This window comes from Vulpes lagopus, chromosome 6 (genome assembly GCF_018345385.1).
Source record: "Vulpes lagopus strain Blue_001 chromosome 6, ASM1834538v1, whole genome shotgun sequence".
NCBI lineage: Eukaryota > Metazoa > Chordata > Mammalia > Carnivora > Canidae > Vulpes > Vulpes lagopus.
In genome coordinates this window covers 76,915,399-76,942,274 of record NC_054829.1, presented here as the reverse complement: position 1 = coordinate 76,942,274, position 26,876 = coordinate 76,915,399, and the positions used below count along the sequence as shown (strand labels likewise).

Here is a 26,876-nt window from a genome sequence, read left to right as displayed (position 1 = left end):
CAGGGCCTGATCCTGGAGTCCTGGGATCGAGTCCCACGTCAGGCTCCCTGCGTGGAGCCTGCTTCTCCCTCTGCTCGTGTCTCTGCCTCTCCCTCTCTCTCCCTCTGTGTGTCTCTCATGAATGAATAAATAAAATCTTTAAGAAAAAAAAAAAACCTCCTCCTTAAGCAAGGAGCTTTAAAAACAAACAAAAAGCAAAACAAAACAAAACCCAATAAGACTAGCTAGCCTAAGACAGAGCCCTCTGCTCTGAAAAAAGTTCGAAGAGAAATGGATACGCATTCACACTTACAGTCAGGGCATCTATGAACCCTTGACTATAAAACATCTTTATCAGCCATGATTGCATTCCTGGGGCTAATATGTTCTCAGTAAATGTGATAAATTGTTTACTGAATGAGTTACATCAGCCCCACAACAAAATGCCTTTGCTAGAGTTGGCAAAGTACATATTGTCATTCCCAAGCACTTTATTGAACTTAAATAATTGAAGTTTAATGGATTAAGTAAACTATTCTATTTACCACTCTGTCCAAGGTATCTTACTGAAAATTCAAGGTAGTTTGTCCCTTTAAACAGAAGCACAACATCAATTTGATACAGAGTTCAGGAATTTTTGTCCATCTTTAGAAAGAGGGTGTAAAATGTAACCATGTCACCTGGATTCCTGGAAGCTGTAAGCTCGGTCTGGCTGTTCAGCTTCAACAAATTTCATTTAATCAGTCCTCAAAAACAGAGGGGTTTACAAAGTAGTCTCTCTTCAGGGTTTACCTCTGTTGGCTATGAAAAGCTCCACTGGCATTTTGAAATGGTAGGCTGTAGGCAAGATCTTTAAATTCCCTACAACCTCAAAACAAACAAACAAACAAACAAACAAAAAAACAAAACAAAACAAAACAAAAACCTTACTAAAAAGAAGATACATATAATGCTAAGGAAATCCGTTAATATGTTAGAGGATCCTTCATAATCTTAAATAAATGAGATGGCTTTAACAGAAAGTATAAATAATTTTATCAACACCAAAGCCACATTTATATTTATTACAGTGCAGGGGATTATTAGCTGACACTTATGGAGTCCTTACTCAACTAAGCCCTTTGGATGGCTAACTCAATCCCCACAATGACTCTATGAAGATGCTTCAATATTATCCAATGCTTTCAGGTTCTGAGGCATTTAATAATTTTCCCAAGGCAATATATACCTAGAGGCAGAGATGGGATGTGTACCCTGATCTAGCTCTAGAAGCCATGCTTTTCTTCTTCTAATTGAACTAATACTTGCATACAATAAAATGCACAAGTCCTAAGTGTTCAGTTTGATGAAGCTTGATAATTGTGCAGAACTATGCAACCATCACTCAAAAGACCTAGAACCTTTCCATTGCTCCAGGAAAAACCTCTTAAGTCTTTCCAGTCAATCCCTCTACCCTCTAGAGGCAATCACTTAACTTCTTTACTATAGAGTGGTTTTGCCTGTTTGAGTACTTCATAAACAGAATTGCTTATGAATTCTTTTGTGTCTGGCTTCTTTAATATAATGGTTCTGAGATGCATCTAGCTGGTTGTGTACATCATGAGTTCATTCCTTTTGATTGCTGAGTAGTATTCCATTGTATGGATGTACCACAGTGCATCCATTTCCTTGTTGCTGGAAATACGGTTACTTCTAGTTGGCAATTATCAATAAGGTTGCTATGAACATTTTGTACAAGCCTTTTTGTGGACATTTGTTTTCATCTCTCTTGGGTACATAGCTAGCCATGGAAATGCTGGGTCATAGAGTTAGTATATGCTTAATTTACAATAACCCAAAGTTCTTAACCTCTATATCCCTCAGAATGGCACTAGCTTATTGACATTTGATTTCCCCTCTTACATGACAAGTTTCCAGAGGGCAAAGAACCCATCTCCATTCCCTGGGCTGCCTCCCACATAGTAAATGTTTGCTGAACAAATGAAAGACCATTGTTATGCTCCTGTTCCTTCTTTGGGCGTTACTATAGCATAAGAAAACATGCTTGGCATGCATGGAGAAATATGACAAGATGAAGAAGGGTGTGAGGGAGAGGCACTGCTCATTCAAGCAATGTGGAAAACCGCCCAGCCAGGAGACTCTTGACTTCCCCATTTTCTTTTCGATATGACCTTTCCTAGAAAGTGAACCCCTCCCAGTGATCCTTCAGGGAGACAGCATGGTGGCTGCTCCTGATCAAGTGACATTTCAGAAAGGGAGGAAGGTGTCACTGCAATTGAGGTTACATGGTGGTTAGAATTACAGGATACGTCTGTCAAACAAGAGGGTAGAGGAAGCAGCAACCTGTGAAATCCGGACTTTCTGAAAGAAACCGGCAGGAGTGCAGCACTGCTGGCCCCGGGGAGCAGCCTCCAACAGAAGCTATAGGAATACTCGGTTTGGGCATAAGCGCTACTCAAAATACATTTTGAGGAAAAAAGCAAAATGTAACATTACTGTAAAAATGTACTCAGATTTGTCACACAAAAGAGGATACTGAAAAGAAAGTGGGATCCAGACTGGAGAGAGCCCTCAGGGACACCATCCTTAGTTCAGACGTTTATGACACAGCTACCCTCTCCCCACCTGAGGCAGAAGTTTTAATTCCTGTGAATCAATTCATTCATTCACTTTGAAGCAATTTATTTGAAATCACAAAACTTATGCTACATTCAACCTAGAATGTCTTAGAAAATAATTAAATCATTGTTGATTTTCTATTTATAAATAGAAAATAATTGGCAAGTCCTAGGGATAATTATATAATCTTTCTTACCAAAGGAGAATCTTTGTATTACATAAACCAAAACAGGGCTTCGCTGGACTCAGGTGCTTTGAGGGGAATCTTTATACCCTTTGATCCTAGGTTATCAAAGATTGAAATATATTTAGAGTTCCTCAATCTGGGGTCTGAAGAGGTGACCCAGTCTTCCTTTCACCAGACAGTACCGCACTGAAAGCAGATGGCTGTTTATCCTATTCTTAAAACCTCCAGGGAAGTGAATTCTCTACAACATCCCTTGGTAACCTTCTCCAGGGTTTTATCAAGCATACAGCGAAGAAGTTCTGATGTAGAAACCAATAAAAAAATATTAACTCAATGAGCCTAGCTAGCTACAAGCACTGGTAAGGGATGTATTTGGGCACTTTGCCTTAATGGTAAAGAGATGTATTTACAAAACAGGCTGTCCCAACAGAAGCCATTTGTCAGGAGCAGATGTGGGAAGTTGATTCAAGAGAAATTGCCACAATAAATTCTGTTCCATGAACCACGTGAAGAAGTTATTGTTGGTTATAACCTTGCTGTAAAGTACAAGTTTATTTCCTTGGCATTTCCTAGTTTCAGTTCCTAAACGAAATTCATTGGCAATTTAAAAAAAAAATGTTCATAGCCGCAAAGTTTTCAAATGACTAGGTTTCTCTGAAGAACTGGGCCTTAACTAAAATGTAGATGTTGTTGTGAATAACCGTTTACTTCTTCTCGGTTCTGTATAGTTCACCTTTTCTGCAGATGATCACGCAATACTTCCGTAATCAGAAAAAACAACAACTGTAAGACAAACATAGCCATCAAAACTAACTAAGATGTAAACCAAATTCTGGTGAAGTCACTTGTGGGTGGGATTTAGCTATACCTTTGACATGCTTTTAATTGGGAGGAATAATCAGCCTTTAACTGTCAACTAATTAGAAGCAGAGAACACGGAGACCGTCCCCGCGCCTCGCCGAGCTCGCCGAGGCAGCCAGGGCCGGCTGCGTCCCTCCGCGGGGGTCCCGTGCGCCCGAGCACGCGGCCTGACCGCCCCCCAGGCTGCGCACAGGCCTGCGGCCGGCGCCGGAGCCCCGCGGCCCCCCGTGGTCCCCGGCTCCCGGGGCCGACGCTCCCTGGGCCCTCCCGCGCTTCGGCCGAGCTCCGTGAGGTCTCGGCGGTGGAGAGGCGGGCGCGGGCAGGTGCGCCGCGTCCGCAGCCGGAGGACGCACCTCTAGAGCAGGGAGCGTGGGCGTGGGCGCTACCCCGCGGGCCGCCCCCCGCCCCGCGCCCCCGCGCCCCCCGCCCCGCGCCTCCGCGCCCCCCGCCCGCCGCGCTCCTCCTGCCCCCCGCCCCGCGCCCCGCCCGCCCCCAGCGACTCACCGCCCCGGGGCCGCTCCCGCGCCGCAGGCCGCCGCCGAGGCCGAACGTGGCCGCCGCTCCGGGGACGGGCGCGGGGCTCCGCCGGGGCTCGCCGCGCGCAACAATGGGCGGCCCGGCCCGGCCCGGCCCTGCCGCGCCCCGCTCCTCGGCGGCCGAGCGCGAGCCCGGGAGGTGCGCCCCGCTCCCCGCTCCCCGCTCCCCGCCGGCCCCGCCCCGCCCCGCCCCGCCCCAGGGCCCGCGCTCGCGGGGCGCTCGCCGCCAGGCAGCCCCACGGGCCCCGCGGGACGGGCGCGGGCGCGGGCGCTCAGGACCGGGTCCGCGTCTCGGCGGCTCCCCGAGCCCTGAAGACCGACGCTGCGAGGGCAGGCTTGGCCCCCCCGGCCCCCGCGGTCCTAGGCGGCCGCCCCTCCTCCGCGCCCCCGCCCCCAGCCGCGCCGGGAAAGGTGGTTCCCCCCCCCGCCCCCTCGGACGGGAGACGGAACCCGGGAGCGCAGCGCCGACTTCAAGGAGCCCGCGCTCGCCCTCGGCCGCACAGTCAGCGATTGGTCGAATGAAGCACGAATGAAGCAAGGTAAAAAGTTCACAGCTTGGGGGGAAAAAAACCAACCAGCTCACATTACGAGGAAAAAAACCATCTTTTTCTCGGCACGTCCTGCCTCCAGCGTAGGGCGGCCGGAGAGGCGCGGGTTGCCGCCGGGCCCTCCCCAGCCTTCTGGGCTCCCCGAGCATCACCCCTGCAGAGGCAGGTGACTACTTTAGTGGCTCTGGCTATTAATCTCTCGGGAGCTTAGATTCAGCTTTGCCGACGTTTGGGTCTTAGCCAAGGTACACATTTGCATTTGTTTTGCATCCGTGATCTAGCTGCCCAGTTAATATTCTTAAGGAAAGGTATGGTGCTTCTGGCTTCGTATTTCCTCAAAGGCTCTTCCAGCCTCTTTCAATGGAGCTAAGATTTTTTTTTCTTAGAGTACCTTTCTTAATCGCTTTCACATGTCATTGCCAGAGATTAAAATAACACAAAGGTCTGAAATTGGTTTTATTTCTTCTCATTCAAGCAGAATCCCTGTTGTGAAATATTCAGGTTCTATATTTAAGGCAGATATATAGGGGTGGGGGGAGGAGAGAAGAGGAGAGGGGAGGAGAGAAGAGGAGAGGAAAGGAGAAGAGAACAGAAGAGAAGACAAGAGAAGAGAAGAGGAGAACAGAATGTCTAATTAGGTAGGAACTAGAAGCCTCAGTTCCAGGAGAGTCGATACTATTTGTCATTATGGGGCTGGACTCTTGTTATAACCCTGCCAAATGCAGAAGCATTAGCCACCACAGCAACCACTGAACAAACACTTTTACTGAAGTCTTTATGGAGAGGCTTCCTTCCCACCTCCAAAAAGGTATTATCCCCATTAAAACTGGATTTTTGTCTTCAATTGATATTATAAACATGCACAAACACTATACACCTGTCACACAATCAACAGAGTACCCACGCAAGCCTTTGCTATGCGTTGGAAGCAGGGAGGCTATTGTTGCCTGCCCTGCGTTTCATGTCTTGTGGAAATCTAGTTTGGGGTGAAAGTTATGTTCACAACTTCAGCTTTAAATAAGTGGTCAGCCCTTCAGTATAGACAGCATACTGTGGCAGCCACTATGTTGTGGAAATAAGTTTTAGCTGGAAGACACAGCCAGGAGCTCTGTGGGGAGAAGAGTAAGACCAGTCCTGCTGCTTCTTTATCTTGTTTCCTGAGTGCTCAGGGTCAGGTGAAATCCCATAAGGGTGGAACAGATCCCTCTACTCCTGTATGAAATGTCACTTCAAATTGGTGATTAGAAACATACTTTGGATCCAAATCTTACCTCCCACACAGCCTATGTTATACCAGTGAAATCCATCACTATGAAGAGAGATCCCAGGGCTCCCATTGTACCACAGATTCTGGAAAAATACTTTTTATTTGTATTGGTAACTTTTATTTGTATTGGTAACTTTTTATTTGTATTGGTAACAATTGGTAATTGTCAGATATTTGTAGATGAAAGGAAAACCACCTGTCTCGTGGGATCAAAGCTGAGCCTGGAAATGAAGACATCTCTGCAACAATACAAAATTATGCTAACAAAATTATGCAAGTTCCCTCACCTGGCACCTCAGTGCTCCTGCAAAATGGTCTATCCAGTCTTTCACAAAGCATAACTGATAAATGACCTTGGAACAGTTACATGTATCAAGTGTATGTATGGAACTCCCAAGAAAATTATTAAAGATGGTCTCTGTAAAGTCATGCTGCCTTTCAGTTCCTATTAAAACTGTACTCAGAGGGACCCTGGGTGGCTCAGTTGGTTAAGCATCCGACTCTTGATCTCAGCTCAGGTCTTGGTTTCAGGGTCCTGAGTTCAAGCTCCTCACGTGGAGCCTACTAAAAAAAAAAAATAAATAAAAATAAAAAATAAAAAAAAAAATAAAAGACTGTGCTCAGAAGTGGTGCTTTCACACTGGAATCCAAAGCATTTTTTAAAGATTAAAATAGACATATTGATCAAGAAAGAAAGCTTTTATTTTTGTTTAATTTTTTTAATTTTTAAAAATATTTATTCAGAAGAGACATAGAGAGGCAGAGACACAGACAGAGGGAGAAGCAGGCTCTTCGCAAGGAGCTTGATGTGGGACTTAATCCCTAGACCCTGGATCAAGCCCTGAGCCAAAGGCAGATGTTCAACTGCTGAGCCACCCAGGGGTCCCAAGAAAGAAAGCCTTTAAAAAATGCTAAGAACTTTTATAAGGAGGTACCAAATTGGGAAATAAAAGTGTATAACCAGCTCTTAAAGACAAGGGCATGCATGGCCAATTGGGAGCCTACTATTTGCATGGTTTTTCTTTTGTTTAAAGTCATAATTCTTTTTAAAACACCTTAATGAGATATAATTCATATCCTATAAAATATATACTTTGAAAGAAGAATGTGTTGGCTCTCCTATCCCCACCTGCAAGACTTCTCTATGCTGGCTGGAGTGAATAGTAGGAGGAAAAGACCAGAGACTGTGCATGTACAAGATCCACCAAGGTGGTGATGGCAAAGGGTCATGAGTCAGAAATGGGGTGGTGATAGGATGGACATCCATGGTGGCTCGTCTAGGCACTTGGTGCTTTCACAGGCCAAATCATTTCCTCTTGTTTCTCTTAAATATTTCCACCTCTAAGCCCAATTCAGTTTGAGATAAACAGACTAACCTAAAGATATTTAAAATCTCATCAGATTAGCTCTGCTACTTGAGCATCTAGTATAATTCCACATGGTTTGATTCATACTGTATACACACTTAGAAGTTGGTTTCTCCACTACAATTGTCAGGTCTTATTAGTAAGGAGAAACCTGTGAGAATGAATATCTTTTTCAAACAAAAAGTTTAAGAAATTCAGTAATTATTCTTTGAATTATTTAATTTCAATTAGTCTAACACATTTAATTAATTATAATTTTAAAGAAACGTATAGAAATTATGTACATGACTGGAGTTCTGAATATTATTTTTCACAAATTTAGCTTCTTGTCTATATTAGAGTAGTATAGTTTTGAAATATACTTTGTACCTATCTTTTTTAAGATTTATTTATTTATTCATGATAGAAAGAGAGAGAGAGGCAGAGACACAGGCAGAGGGCGAAGCAGGCTCCATGCAGGGAGCCCGACGCAGGACTCGATCCCGGGACTCCAGGATCGCGCCCTGGGCCAAAGGCAGGCGCTAAACCCCTGAGCCATCCAGGGATCCCCAAGAAATATACTTTGTACTTAAACTACTTAATTAAATTTCACATAGGGGCACTTGGGTGGCTCAGTTGGTTATGCATCTGACTCATGATCTCAGCTCAGGCCTTGATCTCAGGCTCGTGAGTTCAAGCCCCATGTTGGGCTCCACACTGGTCGTGGAGCCTACTTTAAAAAAATATACTAATTTCACTTAGAAATAGTCAACCATTACTCAGCTTGGCATTCTTTTTATAATTCCAAATAAGTGAAATTATAATGTGAAATTTGTAACTATTTAAATAATTAAATCATTATTATTAATAATAATTAATAATAATAAAATCATCTCGCTCTTTCCACTGCCATGCAATAAATTCCCTGGTTCATCTATTCTCTTTTTTGGGCTATGACACCTTAGAAAAACGAGGTCAGTATCTTTTGAATACTGAAAGTCGGTTCTAGGGACTGTTTAATGGTCAATACAAAAACCTCACAAATAGGAAAGAGTATACTTGTAGCATGGGTTCTTGTGAGCAAACCAGAGTCTTAGCTATAGAGAACAAACTGAAGGATCCTAGAGGGGAGGAGGGTGGGGAGTGGGCTAGATGGATGATGGGCATTAAGGAGGGCACTTATGAAGAGCACTGGGTGTTGTATGTAAGTGATGAATTACTAAATTCTACTCCAATACTACCCTAGATGTTAGAATTTAAATAAAAATTTGAAACAAATAAAATAAAATGGACTTGGAAAATTTGAAAAAAAAAAGAAACATGGGTTCTTGCTTCAGAAAGAAAATATTAGGAGAATGTTTGGGGTGCTTCCTTCTCAAATAGGCAGCTAAATTTAACATGGACATCATATAATTTCTAATGTAATATTCACTTTAATAAATATTTTTATTTTTTTGAACCATCCACAGCAAAATGTGAAAAACAAGTAAACAACTGTCTTAGTGAATAACATATTAAAATAGAAACTTAAAGTAAGGAAGTGCATTTAAGACCACTCTAACCCTGAGAAGTAATTTATTTCATGAAGCAGTGATTGTAACATGGAAGGGAAAAATCCTGTAAGATCTTTCAGCCTCTCAGTTCCTTGTCTTCTCAGCCCTGTAAGTCTTCCCTCCATCACAGCCCTTTGCTGTCAGTGGCCCAGTGAACCCCCAAGAAGGGAGATGCTCTTGGGGAGCTCACAGCTTCCTCACCCTCTCTCAGCTGAGGCATCATCTCCTGCTGGCAGCTGACTCATATTGACAAGGGCACTGCTGTGTTTTCTGTTCTTCGGGGGCCCTAGGACCATGGTCTCAAGTAAAGGCCTTTATGTTTCCTGCCTATTACCTGTAAAGTGACCTAGCATCTACTACAGTTGTATGGCTATGAGCATGGTTGCGGCATGCATGGTTCAGGGGGTCAGATCTGGGATCCTGCATCAAACCTGCATAGGTCTACATGGAAGCCAAAAGGAAGAACAGAACAACAAAACCAGCATATAAGACTCGAAGGGATTGCTTCATGGACATGTAGGAGATGAAGGACATTTTCAATGTTGTGGGAGTCACTGATTAAGGACCAGTCTCACATGTCAGCAGCCTCGAGTCACTAAGAAGACAAGGACGGACAAGCATTCTCTTGGGAAAGTCTTGGTTAGAATTGGATCCTGGAAATTGGAAGCAACTTAAGTGGTCATATTGGAAATGGTTAGATTAATACTAAAGCATATAATGCAGCATTTATAAGGAAAGAGGTAGACCTATACGTAGTACCAGAGATGTCCATATAGTTAAGTGACAAAGCTACATATATGTTATATACAACATATAGCATGTTTTACAAAAGTCTAGGAAAACATCTGAAAAGAAATACTAAACTATTCTGGGCAATAGGACTGCAGGGAGAGAAATCTCAGGGGATAAACATAAGTTTACCTTTTGCTTGTAAACACCTCTATAGAATTTGGGCATTTAAAAAAAATAATAAGGGATCCCTGGGTGGCGCAGCAGTTTGGCGCCTGCCTTTGGCCCAGGGCACGATCCTGGAGACCGGGGATCGAATTCCACATCAGGCTTCCGGTGCATGGAGCCTGCTTCTCCCTCTGCCTGTGTCTCTGCCTCTCTCTCTCTCTCTCTCTATGTGACGATTATAAATAAATAAAAAAAAAAAATTTAAAAAAAATAAAAATAAAAAAAATAATAAGTACAATACAATTTACTCTTTGAATTAAATGCTGACAATAAAGATTTTAATAATTACAAAAGCACCCTGAGTTCTGAAATGTTTCAGCTAAATAAGCTAATGTTGATAAACTGAGTATTTTATGTCTTCCCATGCTTGCCTCGCACTTTCTCATGTTGACACTGTGTAGGACAGCAAGGCAACCCAAGGAATAAAGTCCATCCCCAAAGCTTGGACTGAGCTGTCACATCTTGAGGGTGAAAACTCAACTTTCTGAGAGTCTGGGTATCGCAAGACTAATAGGGGACAAGAGAGAGAAAGGTGGAAGATGAAAAATAGAGAGGGGGAATAAAGAAAGAAGAGTTGGAGAAGGGAAGAGGGGAAGAAGGAGAGATGGAGCTCCAGGGTAAAAGACAAGGGGGAGGGCAGGAGGGAGAACAGAAAAAGGAACGTCAGACTCCTATAAACATGAAGATGTGCTCAAACACGTATATTAAGTACATAAGGAAGAACATGCAATAGGCTGTTAATGGAAGTTACCTGAAAGAGGTGGCATGGGGAAATGTTAACTTTATTGTTTTTGTTTTACTGTTTATAGTATTTGTTATCACAGAAAATAATACCTTTTTTTTTTAAAGTAAACTCTATAAAAATAAATAAATAAAAAATAAAGTAGACTCTATCCCCAATGTGGGGCTCAAACTCATGACCCAGAGATCCACGGTCGCACGCTCTGCTGACTGAGCCAGCCAGGTGTCCCAGTAACATCAAATAATAAAAATTTTAACAATAAGGCACACTGTAGATAAACAGTTATGAAGCAACAGGAAAACTATTCAGCAAATCTGCCCTTGATTGTAACTTTGGGCATATCACAGCCTAAAGCCTTTACCTGTCACCTAGATGCATAATCTAATAAATATGGTATTTGGTATCGGAGGGATTTATGTATTGTGGGAGAATAAGAGTCTTCAGACAAAAATCTAATAGAAAGGAGTGAAATCCAAGAAGTTGTCAGATTTATACACCACCAACATCTTGAATGACAATGTTTTGAAGGTAAAGAAATGTCAATTAATATTGCATTGACTGATTAAGAGCTATCACTAGGTCTGGTCACACTGCTCGCATATGCATGTGATCCTCACATGTTACTTGTAGTGTCACCAATGACAGTACACCCATTTCTCTTCTGGACATGATTTAGATCATAACAGTACTTCTGCTCAGATTTTGATCAACAAACTTGTTCAGGAAGTTTGGAAATAGCTTAAGATAAGATTTTCCCAATTGACCTTTTCTCCCCCTTCTTCTTTTCCTTTCTCTCTCCTGGACCTACTTCAATTCAAATACTGCCTGTTGAGTACCTGCTAAGGGCTAGGCTTTGGGGATATTGAGTTGGATGAAGTCCTACCCTTGACTCATCAGGTGCTCATCAGAATTTTTTTTTTTCATCAGAAATTTAGACATCTAAAGAAACTATTTCAGTACCACGTGATTAAGAATAGTTGAGTGTGGTGATCAAGAGCTTGCTAGTTGCGTGCAAGATTAATCGATCTTACTAAGACCTTTGTCCTTCCTCTAAGTAAGCATAATTACACCTCCCATAGGTTTTTGTGAAGATAACATGAGATAATTATTGAGCATGTGTGGGGTGGGGGGTGAGATATCAACTATTCTTATTCCTTCCATTGAATCTCCCCACAGTCCTGTCTTTCCTCCCAGTCAGTGCCATTCATTGACCAAAGAAAGGATGACTCAGTAGAACTCATGTAGCAAAGGAATCCAGACAAAAGTCTTAAGATTTGAGAGAATACTCAGAACCAGTTTTTCCTCCATGACAGACATTACAACTTTCTAGAACTCACCAAAGAAGGGCAAGGCAAGTCAGAGAGAAGTGAAGGGGAGTTAGAAATGAGAGCTACGCTGAGTCCTACATGGGGCAAGATGGAAGCTTCAGATAAGCTTAGGGATTTGAGAGCAGAAAGTGTGTGCCCCCCAACCCCCAAGCAAGAATCTGGAGAGAGGGCTTAGTACTAGAGTTGTTGGGAACTCAGTAAGGAGGAGGAGTCAACGAAATATCTATGTGGTGTACCTAGGCAGGAGAGAACTCCACACTTCCCACCAATCCTCCCAACCCAGGGTGGGCCAGGGGAAGCAGAATGTTTCTGGTAAAGCCAAGACAGCAAAGACGCTGGACAGATCTGAGGAGGCTGCAGACACCACCATCCCAGCTTGCATGGTAACCAGATACATCAGATACCAGCATGGGGAGATGGGGATGGAACATGATGGCCAAAGGTGCAACTTCACTCGGCCTCCATAGGATATACACAAAGCCCTGACTCTGCCTAAGGCACTCATAACTCAGCTGTGACCCCAGGAGCTGAAGGAGACTCGGAATTAGCTGATACTAAGGTCTGTCTCTGCTGAATGAGGTCTCAAAACAGAAATTAGTCAGTGTCTAGAAAAGCAGTTACATTCTTGCATAATTGTGTCAGTGGCTCAACATTTAAACCCACCACATGTAAAATCTGCAGCACTGTGTGCCTAGCATGTGAGAGCTTTAAAAAAAAAAAAAAGATTGGGATGCCTGGGTGGCTCAGTGTGTGAGCATCTGCCTGTGCCTCAGGGTGTGATCCCGGGGTCCTGGGATCAAGTCCCACCTCAGGCTCCCCACAGGGGAGCCTGCTTCTCCCTCTGCCTGTGCTCTGCCTCTCTCTATCTCTCTCATGAATAAATAAATAAAATCTTAAAAAAAAAAAAAAAAAAAAAGGAGTGCAGACTCTGGAAGCAGAATACTTGAATTGGAACCCTGGCCACAGGCCCTACTGTGTGGCCTTGGGCTGGTCATTACCTGCCCATGAAGCAAATTCTTTACCTACAAAATGAGAGCTTAAAAACTGAACCCGAGTCATAGGATTGCTGCAGGTTTAGCTATAATACGTAGCACGTAGCACGTAGAATGGAGCCTAACGTAAAGTAAATGCTTATTGCATTTTAGCTTTATTCATAAGGCTGCACTTAAAATCAGGATTAAATCGATATGGGGAGAATGATGATTATGTTGGATAATTATGGAGACATCTTCAACTCCCGGTATTCATTTAAATGCTTATCACCAAGCAAAATATCAGGAAGAAAAAATCTTCTTTGTAAATTTACTTGTAAAAGGTACAGGTCAGGCTGCAATTCAAACAACTAAAGCTCACTAATGATCACAGTTGTCTGTGGTGGAGTAGGGGTTTTTCCTCTTCAGCTCTGAAGCTCTGAACAGGTTTGGTGTGAACCACTAATAGCTGGCACCTCCCCTCAGCAGCAGCAACCTTCTGGAGCAAGGTGAAGTGCACTCGGTATGTGAAGGGCATTGGACTCTCGGAAAAAGGCACGTGATATAGGTGACAATGAGTGCTGGCGGCCCAGGATCCTGAAAGGTAAAACCCCACAAGTGACAGATTGTTAACAGCATGGGTTCAACTGGAGTGCATTCCTGGCATGCCCTTGTCACCTGGGAGAACTACACAGGGAAAGTGGGGAGGTGGTGTGGGCGAGGGCAGACAAGGCTGGGCCAGCCAGCATTCTCAACCTAACCTGTGCCTGAGTAGAGCACGAACATTATTTTTTGTCAAGGAAAGTGAGTCTCTTTATTTTTTCTAAAGATTTTATTTATTTATTTGAGAGAGAACGAGTGAGTGTGAGAGAGCATGAGTCAGGGGGAGGGGAAGGGCAGAGGGAGAAGCAGACTCCTTGCTGAGCAGAGAGCCCAATGTAGGGCTCAATCCCAGGACCCTGGGATCATGACCTGAGCTGAAGGCAGATGCTTAACTGACTGAGCCACCCAGGCGCCCCAAGGAAAGCAGGTATTTTAATTGATGATGTCCAAGAAGTGTAAGAACTGAGGATTTTGAGTGTAAGAACAAGAGGGAGAAGTGTAAGTGTAACAAGAGGGAGAAGCATAACCCACATTTTGGAGATGGAATTCAGTCAATTCCTGCCATTGGCTGGCCCCTTCTATTTTCATAGCAATTTCTTCCTTGAAAATCCCTATGATGACTGGTAGGAAAGGCTGCCGTGGAGACCATGCAGGAGCTGAGAGAGGAAAGGGAAGAGGGAGCAAGAGTAGATCTGGGATGGAAAAACACCTGCATGCCTGGAGGGCAAGTGGGTGGAGAACTGTAAGGCAAGTGAAAGTACCTGAATCTGACCACGTGTGATGCCTGAGGAGCTAGCAAAAGTGGTTGTGGACACAGGTGATAATGTTACACACTGGCATACAAACTGAACAACTGATTTATAGAAATCTGTTTTAATGACTAAAAGTATGTTATTCCACTGCGTGTTAACCTCTGACTTATTTATTGTTAAAGAGCTGCTTCCCTGACGGAGAGAAGTCATCAGAATCGCCAGCGATGGTTTCTTTATAACAATACAAAGCATCCACAAAACCAAAACTGCTTTTTATAAGAATTGCCCAATGATTTGGCACTCCTTGTCTTTACCTTGTATCAGAATTTTAGGCCTTTCAAAAAGGACATCTTAATTGTATTCATAGCATCGAGACACCTATATTACTGGATAGGTTTCTTCCTAAGAATGTGTTATATGAAAACTTGCATGTAAATTTTTCCCCAAGACTTACTTTATTCATTCATTCATTCATTCATTCATTCATTCATTCATTCATTTATTTATTTGAGAGCAAGAGAGCATGAGCCAGGGGGAGGGGAAGGGCAGAGAGAGAAGCAGACTCCCCCCTGAGCAGAGAGCCGGATGCAGGGGCTCAATCCCAGGACCCTGAGATCATGACCTGAGCTGAAGACAGATGCCTAATCAACTGAGCCACGCAGGTGCCCCTATATAAATACTTTAAACATTTAAATGTCATCGACACTGCCACATTCTGCTTTAAGAACAACCCAAGGTGCTACAGAAGTATAACTTCAAGAGACAAAAACAAGGAAAGTTGCTAGGGTAAAACCAGTTGGAATTTCTGAAATGTGGATGACTCACTTTGATGATTTACTGCTACTAAGGTTTAGACAATATGGTATTTAATGTCTACATATTTTTCAAAAGGACTTAAATCCTATTTGGTGCTTTAGATTTTTTTTTAAATCACCTTTATCTTCATTTAAAAGCTTATTTTTGAAAATAAAATTTTCCACTCGCTAGTTGGCAGCTCCATTGGTCTTAAAGTATTAGCTTCTCTGGCTCTCAAAAGAAAAACAGAGAAATTAAATGTTTATCCTGTTTACTTTTTTTTGGCAGTCTTACTTTATTGACTTAAAGACGCCAATTCATCTGCCCTTATTCTTTAAAAACCCACAAGCAGGGCAGCCCAGGTGGCTCAGCGGTTTAGCACCACCTGAAGTCCAGGGTGTGATCCTGGAGACCCGGGATCGAGTCCCACGTTGGGCTCCCTGCATGGGGCCTGCTTCTCCCTCTGCCTGTCTCTGCTTCTCTCTCGTTCTGTGTCTCTCATGAATAAATAAAAAAATAAAATCTTAAAAAAAAAAACCCACAAGCAATGTGCTTTTTTTTTTTTTTAATTAATTAATTTATTTATGATAGTCACACAGAGAGAGAGAGAGGGGCAGAGACACAGGCAGAGTGAGAAGCAGGGTCCATGCACCGGGAGCCCGACGTGGGATTCGATCCCGGGTCTCCAGGATCGCGCCCTGGGCCAAAGGCAGGCGCCAAACCGCTGCGCCACCCAGGGATCCCAGCAATGTGCTTTTTAAAAGGAGTCTAGCCACCAAGCACCACCATAATAGCTCATTTTCTCAGATCTCTTTCATTTGCCAAGTTACATGGTTTTATATTGTACTTTCACGTGTAGATTCAAGCAATGAAAAAAAATTTTCATTACTCTCCAGCAGATATGTTTTTAAATCCAACCGTCTCCTAGTAGGTGTTCAGGAAACTCTTCTACTCCAAGCCAGATGTCAGTGTTATTTTACATACTTTAGTTCTCTTGCCTAGGAACCAGAAGATAAGATGGGAGAGAAAACTCATTTTTAAAGTTCTTGTAATCAGCATCTTTGGGAGGTGTCCAGAGTGCACTTATGCTGGCCAAAGGCAAGAAGATAACAGGGCCCTGGGCAGATCCTGACAGGCTGTTTGTTGGCTGCCGGTTCTTGGTGGTAGACCAGAAAGAGCTGGGCCACAGCCTATCAGTGATAGTAAGGGCCACCATTCATCTTGTGCCTAGTATTAGCCCTGTACCATGCCTTGGGCTTTATATACCTTCGTTCTAATTTTGACAATAATATGTCAAAGTAGCTATTACCACCAGTCACACGTTATAGACTAGAAATGAAGCTCAGATTTTTTTTAGATTGTATGTATGTATGTATGTATGTATTTATAGAAAGTGCAAGTGGGGGCAGGGGCAGAGAAAGAGAATCTCAAGCAGACTCCCCGCCGAGTGTGGAGCCCAGTATGGAGCTTGATCTCAGGACCCTGACCTGAGCCGAAACCAGGATTCAGACGCTTAGCTTAAGCGACTGTGCCATAGAGGTGCCCCAAGCTCAGATTTTAAGTAACTTGCCAAGGTCCAACAGTGTAGAAGGGACAAAATGAAGAATCAGAGATCTGCCTGACTCCAAAGCCCAAGCCTTGTTCTTATCACCACCTTGGATGACCAAGATAATATTGCAGGTTAAACCACTTCAATAACAGGACAAGGTTCTGTTGTCTTCTAGCAGGAGAAGGAAAGTGAACGCATCCATTGTCTACAGGCAGAGTCTTAATTGCAATTCAGAGCACCAAGGAAAAGAAATCTCCTTAGAAAGAACCCTTTTGCCCTATAAATCTAATGGAGGATAAGCAAAACCCCATATCTCTCCAGAATGATTTTCTTTTTCCTCAGTAAATGGAAAGTTACCTTTTTTCCCCTTTAAAAATTGTGCCTTTTCCCAAACAAAGGGCACTTACCTTTGCCTGAGTCCATCCTTATTAACTCAGCTATAAAGGACAGTTTTTCTAACTACCTTTAATGTATCCAATTATTACCATTTTTGCAAGTGTGCCCTGGTTTCCCTTCCTGGCACTTTATTTACTTTTCTTTTTTTCCATCTGGGTTGAGACTCCTCCCTCAATCCCAATCTCTAAGTAAAGAAATTCTAGCCAACCTCCCAAGACCAGAAATATGTTTCTTTCTCAATGAAACTTCTGATACTTTACCAAAAGCAATGTCTCTCTCTGGTTCAAAAATACATCATTTAGGGGGATCCCTGGGTGGCTCAGTTGTTTGGCGCCTGCCTTCGGCCCAGGGTATGATCCTGGGGTCCTAGGTTCGAGTCCCACATCCGGCTCCCTGCATAGAGCCTGCTTCTCCCTCTGCTTGTGTCTCTGCCTCTGTGTGTGTGTGTGTGTGTGTGTGTCTCATGAATAAATAAGTAAAACCTTTTAAAAAAATACATCATTTAATCATCTGCTATAGCCTTTAATACATTTTACATCCAACTGAGCTTTTGGTGCCATTCAAACAGAAGTCTCCCTTCCTAAACTGAGAGTGAGCCTCATCCTAGATACCCCCAGTACACGGCACTGTGGAGGCCAAGAAAAATCAAGGCCATTCCACCTCAAGGTTAGCATTAGCACAAGTACAGCCATCTTAGGCCCCTGTGAATAAGAGCTGAACTTTATAGGAAAAACTGCAGAATGAATCCCATACCAGAAAGACTACAGAGCTCAGAATTGCCCTAGGCAGAGAATCCCGTATCAGAAAGACAACAGAGCCCACGCCTGTGGTAGAAAGTCCCATATTAGAATGAGAACAGAGCTCAATGCCCTTGAAAGCCCCGTATCAGAATGTAAACAGAACTTGAGAAATTCCTCCACCCCTTCTGAAAATCCCCTAGACCAGCCTATAAAAAACCCAGCTGTAACCCACTTCGGGGTCCAAGTCCCTGCTCCGCTGTGTCGGGCAAACTTGGACCCAAGCTCAAGCTTGTAAATCAACCCTCGTGTGTTTGCATCGGTGTCGACTCCTCGGTGGTTTCTCGGATTCGCAATCTTGGGCACAACAGGCACATGTTGGTATTGGGCAAATTAATGTTCCTAGGCCTTTATACACATGGCCAGCATCTCATTTTTGAGTCCAGGTTGTTCTCGTCTCCCTTTGTTTATGTAAGTCACATTCTTTCAAGACTATTCCCCAACTGTTCTAGCCATTTCCCATCCCAAATTTAGGAGCTAAATTTTTGGTGCTTGTTACATACTGCTTTGAAGCATTATTTATTGGCCCCAGCTCCTCCTGGGGCCAAGACTGTCTGGGTGGGGCTATTACCACTTTTGTCATTAACAACTTTTATTTATTGAATGCTATGCCTCAGGCACTCTGCCGTGTGCTTCATTTACCTTATCACATCCCCTATGGAACTTTGGGGGTCCCCTGACTTTGTTCCTCAGCTTGCATCAGCCCTCAGCCTTCTCTACTATAATACAGTCCAGGCGATTGACAACTGGATGGTGAGATTCTGGGGGGCAGGAACCACATCTTTTCTACTCATCTGGTACTGTAACAGTGTCTAATGCAATGCATGATAGAGAATAGATCCCCAATAAATATTCCATTGCAGTTTGTTTTTTTTATTTCCCTTGTCTTGGGTTAGGAGTGTTTTCTTTCTTTCTTTCTTTCTTTCTTTCTTTCTTTCTTTCTTTCTTTCTTTCTTTCTTTTTGATTTTAGTAACTTCTTTCTTTCTTTTTGATTTTATTTAGTAACTTCTTTCTTTCTTTTTGATTTTATTTACTCATGAGAGACAGAGAGAGAAAGGCAGAGACACAAGCAGAGGGAGAAGCAGGCTCCTCACAGGGAGCCTGATGTGGGACTCGATCCCAAGACCCTGGGATCATGCCCTGAGTTGAAGGCAGACCCTCAACTGCTGAGCCACCCAAGCGTCCTGGGTGTTTTCTTTTTAAGCGTATTCATTTTAAGATTTTATTTATTTATTCATGAGACACACAGAGAGGCAGAGATATAGGCAGAAAGAGAGGTAGGCTCCGAGTGGGGAGCCTGATGCAGGACTCGATCCCAGGACCCTGCAATCATGACCTGAGCTGAAAGCAGACGTTCAGCCACTGAGCCACCCAGGTACCCGTATTTATTTATTTTTAAGTAATTTCTACATCCAATATAGGGCTTGAACTCACAACCCCAAGATCAAGAGTCACCTGCTCTTCTGACTAAGCCAGCCAGGTGTCCCTCCACTGGAGTTTTGGAACTATGGAGTTCATGGGGCACCTAGGTGCTTAGTTGGGTAAGTGTCCAACTCTTGATTTCAGTTCAGGTCACAATCTCAGGGTCGTGAGATCGAGCTCTGCATTGGGCATGGAGCCTGCTTAAGATTTTCTTTCTCTCCCTCTGCCCATTCCCCTCATTCTCTCTAAAAAACCCTGGAACTACAGAATCCACAAAATCAGTACTTTAAAACCTATTTCTAGAAATACCAGTGGTAATTCCATATTACTATATGAAGTGAGAGCCCTTCCTCTCTCAGAATTGGAACTGCCAGATTTAAGAATTTGGCTATTTTTCTCTAAATCTGGCCTGAGATCCCACTCTTCATTGAAAGGATGTGTTTCAGGCAAAAGTATGAAACCCTGCAGTACTCTAAGTATCTTGGGTGGGGCAGAGGGAAAAAATGCTTTCAGGGCAACTCACCCTTGATCACTAGGTTAGGGGTCAGCCAGAGGGACCAGTCTGCTAAAGGTTCAAGGACGGGATTTGTTTCCTCCTTCACCTATCTTAGAATGTGTAGGAGAAGGGAAAAGTAAGTTTCTTAGAGAAATTTAAACAAGTGATCACTGTCCATGGAAAAAATGTATCTTTTACTTTGCATAAACATTTACATTTTTTACTACTTCACAGGTGAGGTCATGAGAACATTATATAGAATCAGAAGACTCCATCTTCTTAGTTTAAAAACACCAGAAAAGGGGGAAATGGGGAGCTACTGTTCAACAAGTATCACAGTTTCAGTTCCGTGAGATGGAAAGTTCAAGAGCTCTGCTGCACAGCAATGGAAATATACTTAACACTATTGAACCGTATGCCTTAAAATGGCAAAGATGGTGAATTTTGTTAAGTGTGTTTTTATACAATTAGACATTTTTAAATAAAACTTAAAAAAATTAAAGGATAAGTAAGAATAAGAAGAAAATAACCAAATGCTTTCTAAGAGGAAAATACATTCCTGCTCCTTTGGCTACTATTTCATCCCCATTCCTGCCTTTTTTTTTTTTTTTTTAGCAAGCTGTCTCACAAATACACATAAATATCCTTTCTCTTGATGTGACAAAAGAGGAAAAAAAGAGGAAGATATGAGTCTGCAGAAGTAGAAAAGCTTTTTCTGGAGAAATGTCTCATTCTGAGCTGCCAGCCAATAGGTGATTCTTAAAAGTTGCATGTGTATAATGGGTAATGTCAAAAGACATTTTTGAAGTCCACATAACAGACTAATTTAGTTCTTACTACTGGATTACAGATTACAAGTCTGAGAAAGAGCCAGCAACCTAACAGTTGAGGGGACAGTCATGCCAATAGGCCAAACAAGGGACATAAGAACCCCAACCCAATCTTAGTCTAAATTCTCTTCCCATCCCCATCCTTTTTTCTTTTTTTTCTGCCATCCCTTTTGTTTGTTTATTTGTTTGTTTGTTTCTTATCCAGTTGGGAGACTAAGCTGCTTATATTGACTGATTTACTTAAGGGAAGGAACTGCTTTTTAATCTGTCCTAGTTTAGTATTTTTTCTTTTGGAGATAAGTGTTTGTTGATCAAAGTAACAAGCAACAAATGTTTTAATTTATGCTTCCTTTAGTTCTGTAAATTTGGAGAGGAGGGTTTTTTGGTTTTTTTTTTAATATAAGAAAAATTAAGAAAATTAAGAAAAAAAAAACAAAAACAGAAAAACGATGAAATAAAAGTAGCTTTTCTTGAGGGAGTAAATTTTAAAACAAGAAACTTCCCACACAGCTTGAGCTTACTGCTCCCATCCATGCAAGCTGAGGAGGGAGGCAAACAGGATATTTTCTCTCTCTCTCTCTCTCTCTTTTTTTTTTTTGGTCCCTAACTTGAGGTAACAGAGTAAGTTACAGTAAGAAGAATCTGAGCAAAATATTAAAGACAAATGACTGGTAACGCAATCATCCTAAATACCAACAGTAGGGATAGGTTCTTTTCTGTTTTATTTCTCTGAAAAATATATTACCTCAGTTTATTTTAGGCAAATGAGCTCAGAGCTTTTTTTTTTTTTTTTTTTTTTTTAGCTCAGAGCTTTGTACGAATATCACTTCATTAATGTTAGTCCCATGTATGCAATTAGACCAGGGTCTTCCTATTGTTTATTTTTTTCAAAGAGGGATAAGGTATCTTGATTTCTCAGTGTATCCTTAATGGTACATTAAGCTCCTGTTTCCTAGATCAGAACTCTGAGAAACACTCTCCCTTAAAGATGGAGGCATGGCATCACATAAATAACTGTCAATACTAGTTAAGCCTGTCTCTCTACAGATGTTTTTTTCTAAATATTTATTCATCTAGCACACGTTTCATTGAACAACTACTGTGCCATGAGTTCTGTGTAATGGAATCTGTCTGGTAGGCTGGAGGACTATAACAAGGCATCCTAAACCAGAACTGACAAAATATGAAAAGATTCTAAACTGAGGTCTAGAGAGTGAATGGGAGTTACCTGGGCAAAGAGCATGAACAGAGAGTCCAGCAAGTCGCCAGGAAGGGGGAGAAACCAGTACAGAGGAAGAAGTGGCTAAGGGAGTAGACACAGCCTGAGGCCTGGACATGTAGGTCTGGTCAGGTCCTGGTTAGGAGTTTGAGGCTTATCTAAAAGGCATTGGGAAAGTGTTAGAAGCTGTTAAGCAAAGGGAGAGAATCAGGTTTGTGTTTTTAAAATAATCGCTTTGGAGCACCTGGGTGGATCAGTCAGTTTAGCATCCAACTCTTGATTTTGGCTCGGTCATGATCTCAGGGTCCTGGGATCCCTATCCGGCCTCATGCTCACAGGGAGTCTGTGTGAGATTCTCTTTCTCTCCGACTCTGCCCCTCCCCTCACTCATGCCACACACTTGGTACTTGAAATAGAGTTAAATAAACCCAGCAAAAAGTCCTCCCTTCCTGGAGCTTATATTCCGAAGTAAAAGAATACGTCACCTCCAGCCAGTCCTCCCATGGATGTGTCCTAACTGGGCTTTGGCCTTGCTCCTTTCCCAACAGTGATAATGCAGGCAAAGTGATCCTTTCATTATGTATGTATGTATGTATGTATGTATGTATGTATTTATTTAAAATATTTTATGTATTTATTTATTTGAGAGAAAGAGAGAGAGCACATGCACAAGCATGAGTAGGCAGGGAGCAGAGGGAAAAGGAGAGAATCCCTAAGTAGGCTCCATGCCCAGGATGGGGATTGATCCCACGACCCTGAGATCATGACCTGAGCTAAAATCAAGAGCCCGGCACTCAACTGACTGAGCCACCCAGACACCCCTAAAAAAATCTTTGTTAATTTAAAGTCACGCTCCTTTGCATCCTTTCCATGATAAAGCTATGATTCAATATCTAGGGTTTTTTTCCAAATAAAATGCTACCTTAAAAAAAAGTATATAAATCAATGGTGTTTAAGAAATGTATAGTGTTTGGGCGACCATCACCATAATCCAGTTTTAGGACATTTCCATCAGCTCCAGAAGTTCCCCTGCTGCCATTCCCAACTTGTGGCAACTACTGATCTGCTTGTTTCTAGAGATTTGCCTTTGCTAAAGATTTCAAATAAGTAGAAACATACAATATGTTATCTTCCGTGTCTGGCTTCTTTCACTTAGCATGTTTCTGAGATTCATCCATGTGGCAGCTACTTTCAATAGTCCATGCCTTTTTACTGTTAAATAGTACTCCATTATAAATATGCTATGTTTTGTTTATCCATTTCCCAGTTGATGGACATGTGGACTGTCTGCACATCTTGTCTAGTATGATTAGTGCTATGAACGTTGATACTCAAGTCTTTGAGTGGACAGAGGCCTTGTTCATTTGAATTAGGAATTGGAGTTGGCAGGAGAAATGGAAGGGTCCAGTAGGATGCCCAGATTTTGGGCTTGGGCAACTGTATGGATGAAAATAGAACTCGATGAAATGGGGAAGAGCAGATACAGAGCAGCTTCCATGGCAAAGATGACCTTGGCTTGGGGCAAGGGCCTCCGAGACAGGAGTGGCTATCCCTAGCAGGCAGGTGGGCACATGGACCTGGAAAGTGAGTTTCCTCAAAATGTCTAACAAGGGACCATTTTTTGAGCAGCTTGTTTCATATTTAAGATTTACTTTTCTGTAACTTAGGCTCATCTCTATAGAAATCTGACCAACGAAGAAATTCATAAAACTCCTCAAATACTCTACTTTGGTTTGCATAATAATTATAATAATATCTCCTTGCTCAGCATTTCCTTTTCAAAAATTGTGGTAAAATACAACATAAAATGTACCACCTTGATCATGTTTACATGAACAGTCTGTTGTCATGAAGTATGTTCATGCTGTTGTGTTGCCATTCCACCATCCATCTCCCAAACTGAAACCACACTTGATCTTAGCCAAAAGGCCGAGAAGCGATTCCCCCCAAACTGAAACTATACCTTCATCTTCCTAAACTGAAACTATATTTATTAAACTATAAGCCTCATCCCCCTGCACCCCTGACCCCTGCCAACTACCATTCTACCTTCTGTGTCTATGAATTTAACCACTCCAGGCACATTATGTAAGTGGAATCATACTATATTTGTTCTTGTGACTGGCTTGCTTCACTTAGCATGTCATGGTTTATCCACGTCATAACACGTAACAAGATTTCCTTTCTTTTTGAGGCTGGACAATATTCTGTTATGGGCATGTGACACACTTTGCTTATCCATTCATCTGTCAGTGGACATTTACCTAAGTATTGTAAATAATATTGCTACAAACATGGGTGTACAGATATCTCTTCAAGTCCCTGCTTACTTAGCATTTCCTTTCAAGAAATTAAAAGATAAAAGAATGGAAAGATCTTCATCATACTTTAACTCAGGCAAGCTGTAATACAATATCACTTGAATAACTGGTGATCCCATAACCAGTTCAAGATCATAATTACAAATATCCATCTGAGTGAGGCCAGAACTTCCTCTAGCTTTAAGAGACACTGGATATTACTGGACTTTTGTTAAGCTCTAAACCTACAATGCAGCAATCTGCTCTTTTTTTTTTCTTCTTTTTTTAGAATTTTGGTGATACCACCTTAAATCAACCAATACTTGAGTACAAAATAAGTCCCTTATAAAATTCTTGCTTTTCCTGATAATCTGTAGGGTCCCAGAAGTGACCCAGTTCTGTTTGGTTTTGTGATAAAGTATTCAGTGGGAATTTCTGTAGTATGTCAGGTCAGGAAGGTCTGCACTGATACAGTTGAAATCACCACGGCAGCACTTAACAGGGAATGAAGTTATGACATGGGATCAGGATGTCATACCAGACGTCATAGAGCAAAGATTAGACATACTCTAGCAAGCATCAGAGAGAGGTTTTGAAGGAAGGGGCAAGGATTGTTCTCAGTTAACTTGTATCTGTCTCTTAAAAATGCCATGTTCTACACACAAGAACAGAGCAGGTAGTTTGGGGAAAATACCAGAACACGGCAATATTTTCATTCTACAAGGCTTATGAGAGACTGATGAGAACTACCAGGAATTAAGTTAATAAAATCAGCAGGCTTACATAGCCATCAAAATCAGAAAATGCCATTTTAATTGTAAGAGATGTGGCAAAAAGCAGCCCAATCCACAGAATAGTCCAGCACTCCAGCAAGGCACTGGGTCTCACCACTGCTGGGGAAAGAAAGCTCTATGGTCTGGGCCTTACTAGTACTCACTCTCTTCCCAATGGCTATTTCTTCTGTTGGTCTCCAAGCTCTAGGCCCATGGTGCTGAGAGAATGCCAGGGCTTCCTGGAATACCCTCCCAGTGCCCCACCCTCAACTGGTATGGAGGATGGGACAAGAAATTAAACACAGGCTATTAAGGGCAGGGAGATAGGAAATCAGAAAAATCCCAGGACAGAGGTCATTTTTACTCAAGGCCCTCAGAGGTCCTGTTACACAGGCAACAAACCTATCCCATCTATTTCTGGATGACATTGGCAGCTCTGGAATCCGGTTAAGAAGTATGGAAGCCTTGGCCTCTCTGCAGGGAGGGATACCCTTCCCTCTACATCAGTGGTTCTTACTGTGGCCTGTACCTCTGAACCATCTAGGAAGCTTTCAAAACCAGAGGGCTGGGGATCCCTGGGTGGCTCAGCGGTTTGGCGCCTGCCTTTGGCCCGGGCGCGATCCTGGAGTCCCGGGATCGAGTCCCGCGTCGGGCTCCTGGCATGGAGCCTGCTTCTCCCTCCTCCTGTGTCTCTGCCTCTCTCTCTCTCTCTCTCTCTGTTTGTCTATCATGAATAAATAAATAAATAAATCTTTTAAAAAACAAAAAACAAAACAAACAAACAAACAAAAACCCCAGAGGGCCCAAGACCAACCCCAAACCGAGTCAGAATTCTGGGGAATGATTCCAGGCACTGTTATTTTTAAAAGCTCTCCAGATGATGCTCATGTACAGCTAAAGTTCAGAACCAGCTATCAGTCAAGTAGGGATTCTAACTGCATAAACTCAACAATTATCCATTAACAACTTACTGCCCACACGCCATAAGGCCACACAGAGTTTCCTAAGTTAGCTAGGGCTGTCATAACAAAATACCAAAATCTAGGTGGCTAAAATAACAGAAATTAATTTTCTTAAAGTTCTGGAGTTTAGGTGTTCAAGATCAAGATGTCAACAGGGTTGGTTTCTCCTGAGTTCTCTCTCCTTGGCTTGCAGATGCCTGTCTTTTCACTGTGTCCTCATATGGTCTTTCTTCTGCGTGCATCTCTAGTGCTTCTTTGTGTGTTCAAATTTCTTCTCTTTATAAAGACATGAGTCAGATTGGATTAGGGCCCACCCCAAGGGCCTCATTTTAACTTATCCACCTTTTGAAAGGCTCTGTCTCCAAATTCAGTCACATTTTGAGCCATTGGGGTTCTGGGCTTCAACACATGAATTTAGGAGGGTACAAAATTCAGCCCATGAGACATCCTTTAGATGAAAAGGTTATCCTAAATGAAATCTCTGACTTCACAACTACTAAATGTTTTCTTTACTTCAACTCAGAATTTTCATAATAGCCCACTAAAAAAAGAGTAGTTTTTGAAACTATATGAATACTAAGCGTTCCACATGGTAAGTGATGGTGGGCCTACAGAGAAAATGCTCTTTAAATGGTCAGAATTAATGCCTGGGAGTAGCTCATCTACTTTGAGAATCTGGCTAATTATCTTCAACTACTAGGAAATGAGGGATCCCTGGGTGGCGCAGCGGTTTCGTGCCTGCCTTTGGCCCAGGGCGCGATCCTGGAGACCTGGGATCGAATCCCACGTCGGGCTCCCGGTGCATGGAGCCTGCTTCTCCCTCTGCCTGTGTCTCTGCCTCTCTCTCTCTCTGTGACTATCATAAATAAATAAAAATTAAAAAAAAAAAAACTACTAGGAAATGAAAGCCAAATATGGTTGGTATGTATAACCCAGATAAGAAATTGTTTGAACAGTTAGACAAGGTGTCTCAAAACTGTAGCTTGGAGTAAGGGAAGTGTCATGACTCAGATTCCTATAGAAGCCAAGAAGGAAAATGCATGAAGCAAACAAGGTAAATTGGGGTACCTGCAGAACTCATGCCCTG

General features: G+C 42.6%; 1 protein-coding gene and 1 pseudogene across 5 annotated transcripts in view; both read right to left on the bottom strand.

Annotated features, from left to right (window-relative positions):
* SHROOM3 (shroom family member 3) overlaps positions 1-26,876 on the bottom strand; it is a 185,301-nt gene that overhangs the window by 73,737 nt on the left and 84,688 nt on the right. The window contains exon 1 of one of the 5 annotated variants that reach the window (XM_041757607.1): positions 4,151-4,272. The exons of the other annotated variants lie outside the window; for them this stretch is intronic. The gene's annotated coding sequence lies outside the window, so the exon portion shown is untranslated. Of the gene's footprint in view, positions 1-4,150; positions 4,273-26,876 lie in introns of those variants that run through there. 5 annotated transcript variants of the gene reach the window in all.
* Positions 23,535-23,695, bottom strand: LOC121494118 (annotated as a pseudogene).